Consider the following 13582-nt stretch of genomic DNA (forward strand, 5'->3'; position numbering starts at 1 on the left):
AATGGAGTTTGACCGGTGGCCACTGCTTTAAAGAGCACCCTACAGAATTCTTTTCCTGCAGAATATGCTAAATTATGTCAGGATATGTTAGAATATGCTGACATAAACTTAGCTCCCAGGAGTTAAAGAAATCCTTTATATGAGAACAATACTAAATTCAATCATTGTTATGGAGGGAAAGGCATGCTCTTGTGCTGCTGTTATGATATCGATATGTTCCAGTGAACCTTATCCCAAACCGTATACAGTCTCGGAAGAAAATAAATATACGAACAGCTGCGTATAAATGACCCAGTGCACAGAGGCAAGGATGTGATGCCCCGAGGCTATTGTACAACCATCAGTTAGTATTCTGTAAATTGTATCATTGAATTATTCCTAAGCACAAATGCCCATGACGCTGTGTGTAATGGTTTCCTGAGCACCGTCTGTGCTTTATGTCTCCCGGACAATTCTGACCTGCTGTCCGAGAAGCCACCCCAACTTTCTGCAATGCGTAGCAGGGACCGATCATGGAGAGCTGCCATATGCAGCAAGGAAAGGGTTCATTGGAGAGGCAGCCGGACCAGGAGGAGGGAGGGCAAGCCTTAAATCTTCCTATATATGAATGTAATATAGGAACAGGAGAAACCAAAACAGAAGTGAAGTTGTAGTATGGGTGATAAGAAGACAGAGCGGGTCATAATGTAATTAAACGATGAGTTGGCAAAACATCAGACATACCTCTTATTTATTTGTGTTTTCTATTTTTTCTGTTTCTATGTATTTATTGCCTTCTTAAGTTTCTTATGTGTGGTAAGGATTGCTACCTCCCCCCATTGCACATATTCAATTTTTTATCAAGTATTTAGACACCTGGCTATTTCAGCTGTGAAATATATACACATTAATTTCATCTTCTTTATACCAACGACGACAAAATTGAATTAATAACCTCACTGCGTTTATTAAAGTGCCAAATACATATAAAACGTGTTTGATTTTCTTTTTTAATCATTATTATAAGCTTTAAAAATAATCAAGTGATTCCTTCCATATTTTACCCAAAAATGCAGCTCCTAGTGTAATACCACTTTGCATGATGAAAGGGGAAAAAAAGACTAATTATTTAGATTATGGGAAAATTAAGTGTGGCTTTAAGTTCTTCTATTTTACGTCACAGGATCAAATGAAATAGATATACTAGGGTGTAGTCTTAGTGACGCAGAGTAAATAAGATCATAGGACTGTAATGGTCATGTCCTTCACCCTTCTGAAAATGAAAAAGAAAGCATGAGCCGTTGGAAGATGACGGGAATTACTACTTGTAGAGTAGAAATTGGACTGGGATGTCCGTTTGAAGCCCTTCACGGTGGGAGCTGTGCACTCACAAGCGGTGATAACGCTATAGCACTCAGCCTCCTACGCCCTTACCTCTCCCCCACCCTTCGAGACCGCGCCTCACAGTCCCCGGAAAACAAAGCCGATCCAAGTTCACTGTCAGATACAACCGCAAGAATGTCATCGCGGTTATACCCATCAACAAGTCATACTTGGTATCATCCTCCCAAACTTGCAGAGTAACTCCGATGTTGGTGTCAGTATCACACGGATTTGAGAAAAACAGCATTCAAAGCACAAGTGATTTGCTCCAATTCACTCTTCTCCCAGATTTGAAACTCAGTTCTAGACAGAAATCAGAACCAAAAATAATTGACCACATATGAAACCACTGGGGCAGGGAGAGAGCAAGAATTGTACAAAACGGCAAGAAGAGGAAAATCATCCCTTTCCAAGCAAAATCCTTTTTGCGATTGCAAAAGGCCAATCCAGTCCCTCACTTATTTTCACGCAAATTCCTATTTTACAATTTTGTAGGTTTTTGCTGTTTCTTATCTCTCTGTCTCTCTGTCTCCCTCCCTCTTTCCCCTTTTCTTGTCTCTCTGAATTGCTAGCTTTGAAGAAGCAACACTCCCTAAGTTCCAGAGTGACAAGTTTCTACCAGGGACATTCACTTCCCAGGAGATAGTTGGACAATTTGCCACAGTATCACCTGGGAATTTGTCAATTCCATGTAGCTACTCCTCCTTGACCATGGGCTTGGCACAGACCACCTGCTCTGGGGTGAGCTCTGTACCCTCACAATCCATATGTTGAGTCTCCAATGCCCAAAGGGACCATATGTGGAGATAGAGCATGTGAGACAATAATTAAGGTAAAATAGGGTCAGAGCGTGGAGCCCTACTCCAATATGGCGAGCGTACTTATAAGAATGGAAGGAGACACCCAGGATTTATGGGCACAGAGAAAAGGTCATTTAAAGAGGCAGTGACCAGATCCCACGAGAGATCTCAATGCTGGAGTCTTTTGTACACTGTTAAAGAGTGTGAAGAGTAGAACCATTTACACAACTAGAATCCAAAACATGAGTTTGTTTTTCATCATTTCATGTGTCTTTGGAAAGGGAGCACCTTATGCAATATTGGCTGGAGAAACGCTCCTGGAACAGGGTAAATGGTAGAAATCAAAACCGTTGTCCACAGAACCAATGTGGAGATGGTGGTCTACGGCAGGATGGTGACCGTCTGCAGACAGGGTGACGGTGGTGAGGCAAGCTCACAACAGCATGTTAAGAGATTCCTGGGTGAGAAATGAGGCACCAACAACCCATCCGCGGTGGTCTTCTGAAGCCCAGACCAAAGCGCTCCAGTGCACAGCCTTCATACTCACCACTGGCCATGGGATGGGGCACATCGGCCCTTGAAGAAAGCCAGAAACGAAACTCCAAGCAACCTATGGCTACTTAGTCCATGTTCTGATGTCCGTCATGGCGTGTATTCGAGCCCTGGATCTTATTCTCTGTTAGCAGAGATGTTATGTTTTGCTTTGTTTTCTGGTATTTGTTTCTATCAGGAATCCATCCAAAATGCAGGCTACCAAACCACGTTTGACTCTAGAGCAGGGTCCTCAAACTGGGGGCAAGAGTGCGCATCGCCCAGGAGACATTGGACAATGGCCAAAGACATTTTTCAGTGCCACCGGCATCTGGTGGTCAAGGCCGAGCATGCTGGTCCACATTCTACACTGCCCAGAAAACCCAACAAACAGTTGTTCAACTCCAAATGTCAGTATTACCATAGCTAAGAAAACCCATGGCATAGAAATTTGAAGGTTTTGTGATTGATGTCAGATCACTCAACACATGGGTACATTTCCGGCATCCACATCAGTTGGGATTTGAGAGGCATGTACCTGACCGTGGAGCCTGGTATCACAAGTGTGAAGCTGACTCTGGTATGCCCTGTCGTGTGACCAGTGCAGAATCCTAGCTCTGGGAGTCCATTACCTGGTCGCTGCTAGAAGAGCCATGTCCTCGGCTGGAAAGGACTCTGAGTGTGTCAGGTGACACCCATGGTTCTTGCTCATTCCATCGTGCTTCAGCAAGATGGGGCAGACCATTTTTGAGAAACCTCGTCCTCCAGTCTTCTTCAAGACACAGCTCTCAAGGCGGTGACCTTAGTGGACAAATGAGAGATACCTCAGCCCACCTCCTTTATGTTCCTTGCTAAGCGGCAGACAGAACCAAGAATGCCCTGAGCCATGACAGCCTCCAAATTCAGGCAGCCATGCCGAGACACTGGGGAGTCAGCACGTAGTCTGCCGCTCTGCGCCAGGATTAGAACAGACTGTGACGCTTGCCCAAGCGTCTGCTACTCTGGAGATGGTATTTTTGGGGACCCTTCTGTTGACGCCTCCCTGTGTTTCCACCTTCTATTTGGCCCCAAACCTTGTCTTCTAATTGTTTTTGTTTGAGATGAGTTGACATATATATAGATTGTATACTCTCATATAACTTAGTTCCGATGCTAATATAAAGATTATATGCTTGGCAGAGAGAAAATCCCATAAAAGCTCCATATTTTCTATTAGGAAAGCCAGCAGATCAGTTCTAAGAATAACAAAGTTATTTTGGGGAAGCCCGGATGCCCATTTCTTCCCACATAAATCAGCTTACTGTTCAGCCTTACAACCTCTTAAAAAGGACAGAGTGTCTTTATGATTCTTTACTCATAAAGAATTTGATAAGTATCAAATCTAAGGAAAGAATTCTTGAGTCTACAAGAGGAAGAGTAGGATGAGGTCTCTCAATCCAGATGACGATCATTTTTACAAAACAAACACAAAACCTGAGGTTGACTATGGCCAACGTTTTAGACGGACCTCCCCAGATTGCCCACGCGTCCTCCATTCCCTTCACTCACAGTTCCGTCAAGACTCAGACACCTCCCCCAGGTGGGGAATGCCTTGAACGAATGCAGGAAATGTGATCATCACATTGAGGCTGTGATCTGAGGAGGAAAAGAGATTTGCAATTCTCTTTCTTCCTCCAAAGCGGCTTCTTTGGGGTCGTGTAGGTGACAGTGCCACCATATGCTTCCTCACTTCATTTGACGTTAATGAGACATACAGCCAAGTGCTATGGATGTTCCTGTTTCCCTAACGTCTGTACAAGATCCTATAATTTGTAAAACCATATACGTTCGTGCACTCAACTCTTTCCGCACCACACTGTGGAAAGGGGTGCGATCACCCCCAATTTCTGAAAGTTAAAAGAGGAGAGATATCCGTCCTCTCTCTAGATCAAGTTGGATTAATGGAAACTGGAAAGAAAAAGAATAATTTGCATACTTACTTTTGTATGCCCATATTTACTTACTGATTTTTTGCCTCACGTGGGCTCGGGCAAAGAACGTTTCGTTCTCTCCTCAGTGAGAAACAGACATGGTTGTACGATGAATAATTTCCAAATGAAATGAGTGTAGGATTCCACAGTATTGACATACACAAGAGCGTCCTCTGAAGAGTGATCAAGGCCTTGGAATCACTCCATGCATCTACTTTCTGACCTTTCAAGAGGACTAAGATAAAGAACAAAACAGAATAATAATGTTTTGCCCTGCTTAAATTTATCCCTTGTCCCCTTACTATCCAAAATGCTAAGACTCATGTTCATTCTTGTCATTTCCTTCTACTTTTCTTTTCATCTGCTCTCAGACTCATTTTTTTTTTAAGATTTTATTTATTTATTTGAGAGAGAGAGAAGGAGAAAGCACACAAGTGGGGAGAGGCAGAGGGAGAAGCAAACTCCCCGCTGGGCAGAGAGCCTGGTGTGGAACTTAATCCCAGGACCCCAGAATTATGACCTGAGCCGAAGGCATATGCTTAACCAACTGAGCCACCAGGCACCCCTCAGACTTTTTTTTTTTAAGATACTTTTTATATTTTGATCTATGCCATTGCCCATTGTAAGGAAGCAGAAGGAAATGTTGGTGTCAGACAATGCTCCAACATTGATGAGACTCACTTCCTAAGTTGACTGAAATTCAGCAGGAGATATTTTCACCATTCTTATCCGGGCCCTTGATGTGGTATTGTCCTGTTTGGTACATTTTCCAGAGATCTTACTAGGTTGACTCCACACATCATTTTCTATGCATGTTGCCCCAGGGCATCTCCAGCTATGGTGAATTTATCATCTCAACTACTAAAGCTTCCGATAATGCCTGTGGATCTCTTCCATCCTCCTCTACCAAATGGCTCCAGATTTCTGTAACCACCTAGTTTAGCTACTCTGAGATTCAATTGGAAATTCCTTATTAAAGTACAGCTGTATTTCTGGTTTTGATTCATGACACCATGTTGTCTTTCCAACAAGCTTTCATAGGGTCTCTTCACTCTGCTGGGCGAGCCTTCCTCAAGATGCACACGTGCCTGACTGTCCAACTGATTTTATGTTTCTGCTCAGAAGTCTTTACCATGTAAACCACTTCCCATAGAAAATTAATCCAGTATGCCCTGTTTTATTCCTCTAAATGGAGAATCTTGACCAACCAAGGTCTATTTCTCATGGAAATCATGTTCAAAAGGGGAAACACTAACTATTAATACATAAATATAATATGTGTCATGCCAATGTGTGTGTGCATGAAAAAATTTCAGAATTACTGGATGTAGAATTTCTAATGGATTTTCACTTTTATCAAATGTGTGTGAAGTGGAGTTAATAAGATGTGCTAAGAAAGCAAAGATCGTAAAGAACTTAGGGCTTCAGCTTCCTTAATATCGGTCAAGGAGCTCTTTGGTCATAGGACAGAGAGAGAAAGAGGAAATTCAATAAATAACATAAAAACTTACCAAAAAAAAAAAAAAGAGAGAGATTTGCAAGGTCAGCGAAGCAGTATTGGAAATACATTAAAAGAGCTTAGCATGTGAAATAACTGGGATTGTACATTCGACTGTCCACATTTTTAAAAGTAGATTCTAGTTCAAATTATACCCTAAAATATCTTCAAGGTGATTTGAAAAGCTAAGGGTGAAAAACAGAATGATAATAATTCTTAGAAAATAGCAGATGTGCACCTTTTTGGGTTTCTTTAGAGACTTTTCACTCCTTAAAGCCACAAGCTGTAAAATAGAGTAAAAGTAATTAGATCGGGGCGCCTGGGTGGCACAGCGGTTAAGCGTCTGCCTTCGGCTCAGGGCGTGATCCCAGCGTTATGGGATCGAGCCCCACATCAGGCTCCTCCACTGTGAGCCTGCTTCTTCCTCTCCCACTCCCCCTGCTTGTGTTCCCTCTCTCGCTGGCTGTCTCTATCTCTGTGGAATAAATAAATAAAAATTAAAAAAAAAAAGTAATTAGATCAAATTTTGGTATCAGAAAAGATACTCCAAACAAAATCATACTCCAAGCCAGCGACTTAAAGAAGATATTTCCTTACACTATTATCTGAAAAAAGTTATCTTCCCAAATTCATAAAATCCTATGAGTGGGTTATCTTAAGCTGTTACCAAACAGCAGCATGTCTATGATGCCCGTAATGTTTTGTACCTGCCCAGCATTCTTAGTGACATTCGGAAACACTCAGATGTCTTAGGGAGACAGACAGCCACCTTTCCTGTTTCCAAATGTGACGCCAGCTTGAAAACTTAATGAAAAATAATGAAGATGCTTCCATACTGTTTGGCTTGTATCTCCTCTCTGTCCATTACACCTGCTATCAACCCCTACTAAAACTGCCACAATGGTCCACTGATTCCATCTAGAAAAATTATAGATGCAATTATGCCAATTATAAGTTATGCCTATAATTTTTCTAGATATCTGTATATCAAGAGATACCAGTTTACCTTAAAAGGAGACAGCTTTTTGCATAAGCCCACATGTGTGGAGTGCATATTATATCAATTCATTTCAATTTTCAGTCACACTGAGCCGAAGAGGTCATTTGATCAGCAGAAATGACATGGCCTCAAACTATGGCTTTGGTGAAAACATAAGCAGTTTCTTCTCCATGTTAATAATTCTGATGTCAGGGAGACAATGACGTTGCAGTTCTCTTGAGTCATTATCACGCGTAAGCATGTGAACAAAATGGCAAAAAATATTAGATTGGCTGTCACCATGGCGGTCATGGGTAACGGTGAGAAAGAATGGTTTAAAGCTTGGGAGTCAGTGGGCATAATACCCTTTACCTCCATCCATGTTGTTGCAGATGGTAGGATCTCAGCTTTTTTTTTTTTTTTTTTTTAAAGATTTTATTTATTTATGTGACAGAGAGACAGCCAGCGAGAGAGGGAACACAGCAGGCGAGTGAGAGAGGAAGAAGCAGGCTCCTAGCGGAGGAGCCCGATGTGGGACTCGATCCCGGAACGCCGGGATCACGCCCTGAGCCGAAGGCAGACGCTTTAACGACTGCGCTACCCAGGCGCCCCATCAGCTTTTTTTATGTGTAAACTTACATGTCCCCTTTTCTGAGGGAAATATACAAGAGTACAGTTGCTAGTTGATGAAATGTGTGTTGAAGTCTTTGCCCAGTTTCTGATTGGGTTTTTTTTTTTTTTTTTTTGGACTTATCGAGTTTAGAGAATTCTTTATGTATTCAAGAGACGAGTGTTTGTCAGTTACGTGATGGGCAAATATTTTCTCAAGCCTGTTGCTTCTTTTACATTCATTTAACAGTATCTTTCACATACCAAAAGTGTTAAATTTTTTTCCCCATCTTTTGTAGAATATTTTTATAAGTTGTGATTTTGGGTGTTAATTCTACAAACTCTGAATTGCCTTAGGTCGTAAGGTTTCCTTCCACGTTTCCTTATAAAAAGTTTCATAATTCTGTTTTACTACTATATGTATGACCTATATTGAGGTTATTTTTTATTTTTTTGCTTTTTCAAAATATTTAGTTGATGTATAGCTCACATACAGTATAGTAATCAGATGTGCGGCATCCTGATTCAGCAGTTACATAGAAGATGAAATTCAGCTTGCTTTTCAATGAGGTGTAAGGTTTGCATGGAGAAGAAATGTTTTTGCTCCAAACACTCCCCCTGAATTTGTTGAAAACGTCTGCTATTTTTTTCCTTTGCTCACTTCCTCAATAATAGTTGGGTATATTTGTGTGGGTATATTTTTACATTTCCTATTCTTTCCATCAATGTGTATGTCTATTTACCACAAAACCCTATTCTATTACTTAGTGTAGCTTTACAGAAAGTCTTGCTGTAGGCCGTGTGAGTCCTTCAACGTCATCCACCCTTTTCAACATGGCTCTTTGTCTAGTCTAGTTCTTTTGCTTTCTATATAAATTTTAGACAAACTTGTCTAGATGACCAAAAATCACTCTTGGCAACCCCATAAGAGACGACGTGTGTTGACTCCCAAGAGCAATTTGAAGAGAAGATCTCTCTACTATTTTGAGTCTTCCAGTCCACTGAACAGGATATGACTCTCCTTTTGTTTGGGTCTTCATGGAATTCTTTCATCAGGATTTTGTTGTTTTCAGCATACACTTCTTGTTCATGGTTTGTTAGACAAGTTCTTGTGTATTTTATCCTTTTGGACAAATGTGAATGGTACTCTGTTTGGTGGTGGTTCCTTTACTTACAGTTGTTCGTTGCTAGGATAAGGAGTAGGATGGATTTTTGTGTCAATCTTGAATTCTGCAACCTGCTAGAGTAAAACTCACTAGATCCAGGAGTCTGTTTTTTGGGAAATCAGTAGCATTTTTTGCTGATAGTATTGTTAGTAGTACTGTTGGTGATAGTGATAGTATTGATAGTACTGATTGTAGTACTGTTGGTGATTGTGATAGTATTGATAGTACTGATTGTAGTACTGTTGGTGATAGTGATAGTATTGATAATATTGATTATAGTATTGTTGGTGATTGTGATAGTATTGATAGTACTGATTGTAGTACTGTTGGTGATAGTGATAGTATTGATAGTACTGATTGTAGTACTGTTGGTGATAGTGATAGTATTGATAGTACTGATTGTAGTACTGTTGGTGATAGTGATAGTATTGATAGTACTGATTGTAGTACTGTTGGTGATAGTGATAGTATTGATAGTACTGATTGTAGTACTGTTGGTGATTGTGATAGTATTGATAGTACTGATTGTAGTACTGTTGGTGATAGTGATAGTATTGATAGTACTGATTGTAGTACTGTTGGTGATAGTGATAGTATTGATAGTACTGATTGTAGTACTGTTGGTGATAGTGATAGTATTGATAGTACTGATTGTAGTACTGTTGGTGATAGTGATAGTATTGATAGTACTGATTGTAGTACTGTTGGTGATTGTGATAGTATTGATAGTACTGATTGTAGTACTGTTGGTGATAGTGATAGTATTGATAGTACTGATTGTAGTACTGTTGGTGATTGTGATAGTGTTGATAATATTGATTATAGTATTGTTGGTGATAGTGATTGTTTTATCTTTTCCTTTTCAGCCTGCAATTTGTCTTTCTTATGTCAATGTTTTTATATTTATTTCATTCACTCTACTTTGGATTTATTTAGCTCTTTATTTTAATAGGTTTTTGGTGGTTGAAACAGATTATCTAATTGGGAACTTTCTTAATTTGTAATAAATATTTGGTTTTACACATATCTCTTTAAGCCACAATGTAGCTGCAATCCACAGATTTTGATATATTTCTGTTTTCACTTAGCTTTGTACTTTTTAAAATTTCCCTGAGATTTCTTCTTTTAAGCAGAGATTATTGTGAGTGTGATTTTTAATTACCACATGTTTAGAGATTACCTGATGTTTTAATTTTTTAAAAAAGCCTTCTCAAAGATATTTTGTAGGTAAGAAAACTTGAACTTAAAAAAATATATATATATGTATATATATATTCTTGTCATTCTTTTTACATATGAAATGAACTATGCATACTTTTAGGAAAAGTTGAAGTGACTTTTCCTATTTTGATGGCTTCTAAAATAGTATCTTTTCCTCAGTTCATGTCATCAAACCTTCTGTTTCTTATTCTTCCTATTTTCTTTGAATGCATTTTGCGTGGGATAAGGCAGTGGGTTGTCCATTAGAATCTTAAGACATTCCAGATAGTCAAGTGAGAACTGGGACAGTAGAAATCTGGTCTCAGGTGATATACTTTGGTAGAAACCAAATATTTAACATTTTCCCTTCTAACCATTGGTATTTTTCTGAGCCTAATGCACTGAGGAAATTAAAGACCACTTAAATCTCTGATATCGTGCTTCCTGAAATAATTTCCAGGGTTCTAAGTTTGCACCAGGGACTTCATGAAGGATTGACTTTAGTTTTCAGATTTCTTAACCCTGCCTCTGTTCTCTGCCTACTGCTAGAATCCATTCATGTCATGCTGTAAACCAGGTGACCTATTAGACAGTAAATAGACTATTTTACCAGGAATTATAATGGTCTCACTCATGGTGATGACAGAGGCATCCCCATGAGAGATGGAACTTGTCTCTGAACAATAAAATACCACGAGTTCACCACCACATGTGAAAACACTGAAATTCCTCACGGAAGAGCCAACTTACTGTTTCACAGTTCAGTGATTTAGAGCAAGGTATATATATGTATATCTTTGAGCCATTATGACAGAAAATCAGATGGCTCATTGTTATTTCTAGCAACAGAACCACTTTTAATCCCAGCATCAGTTAAATAATATAATTCACTCTCCTCTGTAATTCTGGTGTCCCAGTGGAATGATCCATGCAATAAATATACCTGACTGACTTAGAGTATATATTCGAATCTCCAGAACAAGTGTGTGTGTGTATATGTCTATATATATGTAATAATGTATACATGCATATACAAACATATACACATAAACACACAGATACACCTGTACACCCCCCCACACATATATGTGTATATATATATATTTTATATATAAATGTGTATGTATAAATACATGTATTTAGTTAATTATAAATTTATATATACTTCTAAATATTTATATATTATTTATAAATTATATATTCTATATTTATAAATTATACTTATAGTTATTTATAAATAATTATATGTACTTATATATAAACATTTAAAAGTTATATAACCATAATAGAGTTTATATATATAAACATATAACAACTTTTCAGAAAAACCTAACATGCCGTTGATCACTTATGCCACTTTTCTCAGAAGTCTACTTTCTAGGATTCTTTGTCAGCTAAACCAAAGCATGGCAGTTGCCTTGTGGGTACACATCTTGTTCCCTGGCCTCCTTCTTCACCAACGATGCCAGTCTGCACTAGTCTTGTTAGTAGTGGCACTGATACTGTAAACAGTGTCTGCTCCTCAAGGGATATTAAAGACCGTGGTTGCATGGATGTCCTTGCCTTCATTACCCACATCCAGTGCGTCTGTTTTGCAGACAGCATTTTCTGTTTGAATTAACACATGTTAGTTTGTGCCTAACCCCATAAGGAAAAGAAAATGCATTTTTGTTGACTTTATTCACTCCATATTAACTTTACCATGATTTTTATTTTTAACCCGTAATTATCACTATCTCCTAGTTCTTTGCATGACTCTCATTGCAAAAGAAATGTTGGAATTGATGATGAGAGCTGCTGAGCCAGGGAAGGACAGTCTCACTGCCAACCTCTTGCCCTGGTGAAGATTTCATATTAGGAAATCTTATCCCAAGTATTTCCATAATGTGCTTGCTAGTGTTGCTGAAACATCTATCAAGCAACATGAGCTATTTAGTTGTATGGAATATTACAGAACAAATTTTAAAATTGTTATCTAGTTGTATGAAATATTGCAAAATATATTTTTAGGGTGCCTGGGTGGCTCAGTCATTAAGCGTCTGCCTTCGGCTCAGGTCATGTCCCAGGGTCCTGGGATCGAGTCCCGCATCAGGCTCCCTGCTCAGCGGGGACCCTGTTTCTCCCTCTCCTCCCCACTCATGCTCTCTGTCGCTATCTCTGTCTCTCTCAAATAAAAAAATAAATTTTATATAGATATATATTTAATTCCTTGGTATGTTTCAATGGAAGTGCATGGACTTCAGTTTTAAGTTAGAACACCTCAGAATGTTGCTTATGTAATTGTGGAAGTATCCTTAGTTCCCAGTCTATTCTGGGTATCATTTTTGGATAATTTTTAATGTATTATTATACCTTATCCATGTGACAATCAAATCTTATTACATAACAGTCTTAATTCTACAGATCATAGGGCAGTGAGGTAATGAATCAATTTCACTAGTGAGAAAAGTGGATAGAGCTGAGACCATTGAAAGTAAGCTGATTTGTCAGCCTCGCTTCTGGTGATTGAAACACCATTCCATCTTTCTCGCAAATCTGTGACCATGTGTTTCGCCATGTTTCTGAATGGGGGCGCTAATAGGACTTTGGTAGAGTTCTAAACATCATGCCCTTCTTGAAGATCTGAAGAATTCATAGGTGGTTGTCTTCTTTGTATTCCTACTTATGTCACATTTCATACCCAAAGTCAGGTGAATCTGCAGGGGGGCCATGGAAGACACAAACCCAAACAACTACTAGCTCTACTTACAACTTTGGTGCCAGGAGCGGTATTTTTCTGAAAGCAGATTCTCATAGGTTCAGGTTACCTGATCTATGACTATTGTTTGGTGGGATGTATTAGTTTTGATTTTTTTTAAATCACAATGAAGAATTAAAATGACTTCATATCACGTGGAACAGAGACCAGTATTGTCTCCCGTGCATTGTTCTCTCTCCTGCCTCCTGGTGTATCAAGGTCCTGGTCTGTTGGATATCGTACCAGTCATCATAGTAGTTTGCTGTGCCCATGGCATCATACTCTTCAGACTAGCAGCTCAAGAGTGGACAGTGACATTGGAGGCTCTGTAAGACATATTCTAGTGGGAGGGAGAATAAGCCCCCAAACCATTCATGGGCTTGCAAGCCCAATGATATTTTTATGGATACACATGTCTGGAGCATGTGAGAATATCCCCTCCAAATTAAGTGATAAATTATTGCATTCCACTGAAATTGTCCCCTTTCAAAATACGCCTTCTGCGGCCAATGTGTTCTTCAGTTCATTGATTACTTTGACCCACACAGCAACAGTTAAGGAAAGCTGCCTGGTTGAGCATAAAGACTGCAGAAGATCAGGCTGCCCTGCCAGGAACTTTGACATTTGAGTAATACGGCTTGGGGGTGGTAATGGCATTCATGTTCTTTGTGTGGGAAAAGACCTGTGTGTAATCTACGCAAGCCCCAGTAGGAGAACCATCTCGTAAAAC

At 39.4% G+C, this 13582-nt stretch overlaps 1 long non-coding RNA gene across 1 annotated transcript in view; it reads left to right on the top strand.

Moving 5' to 3' along the window:
* LOC123802725 (uncharacterized) overlaps positions 1-13582 on the top strand; it is a 697769-nt gene that overhangs the window by 191519 nt on the left and 492668 nt on the right. The window lies entirely within an intron of this gene.

Source organism: Ursus americanus, chromosome X (genome assembly GCF_024610735.1).
Source record: "Ursus americanus isolate L20-20 chromosome X, mUrsAme1.1.p, whole genome shotgun sequence".
Taxonomy (NCBI): domain Eukaryota; kingdom Metazoa; phylum Chordata; class Mammalia; order Carnivora; family Ursidae; genus Ursus; species Ursus americanus.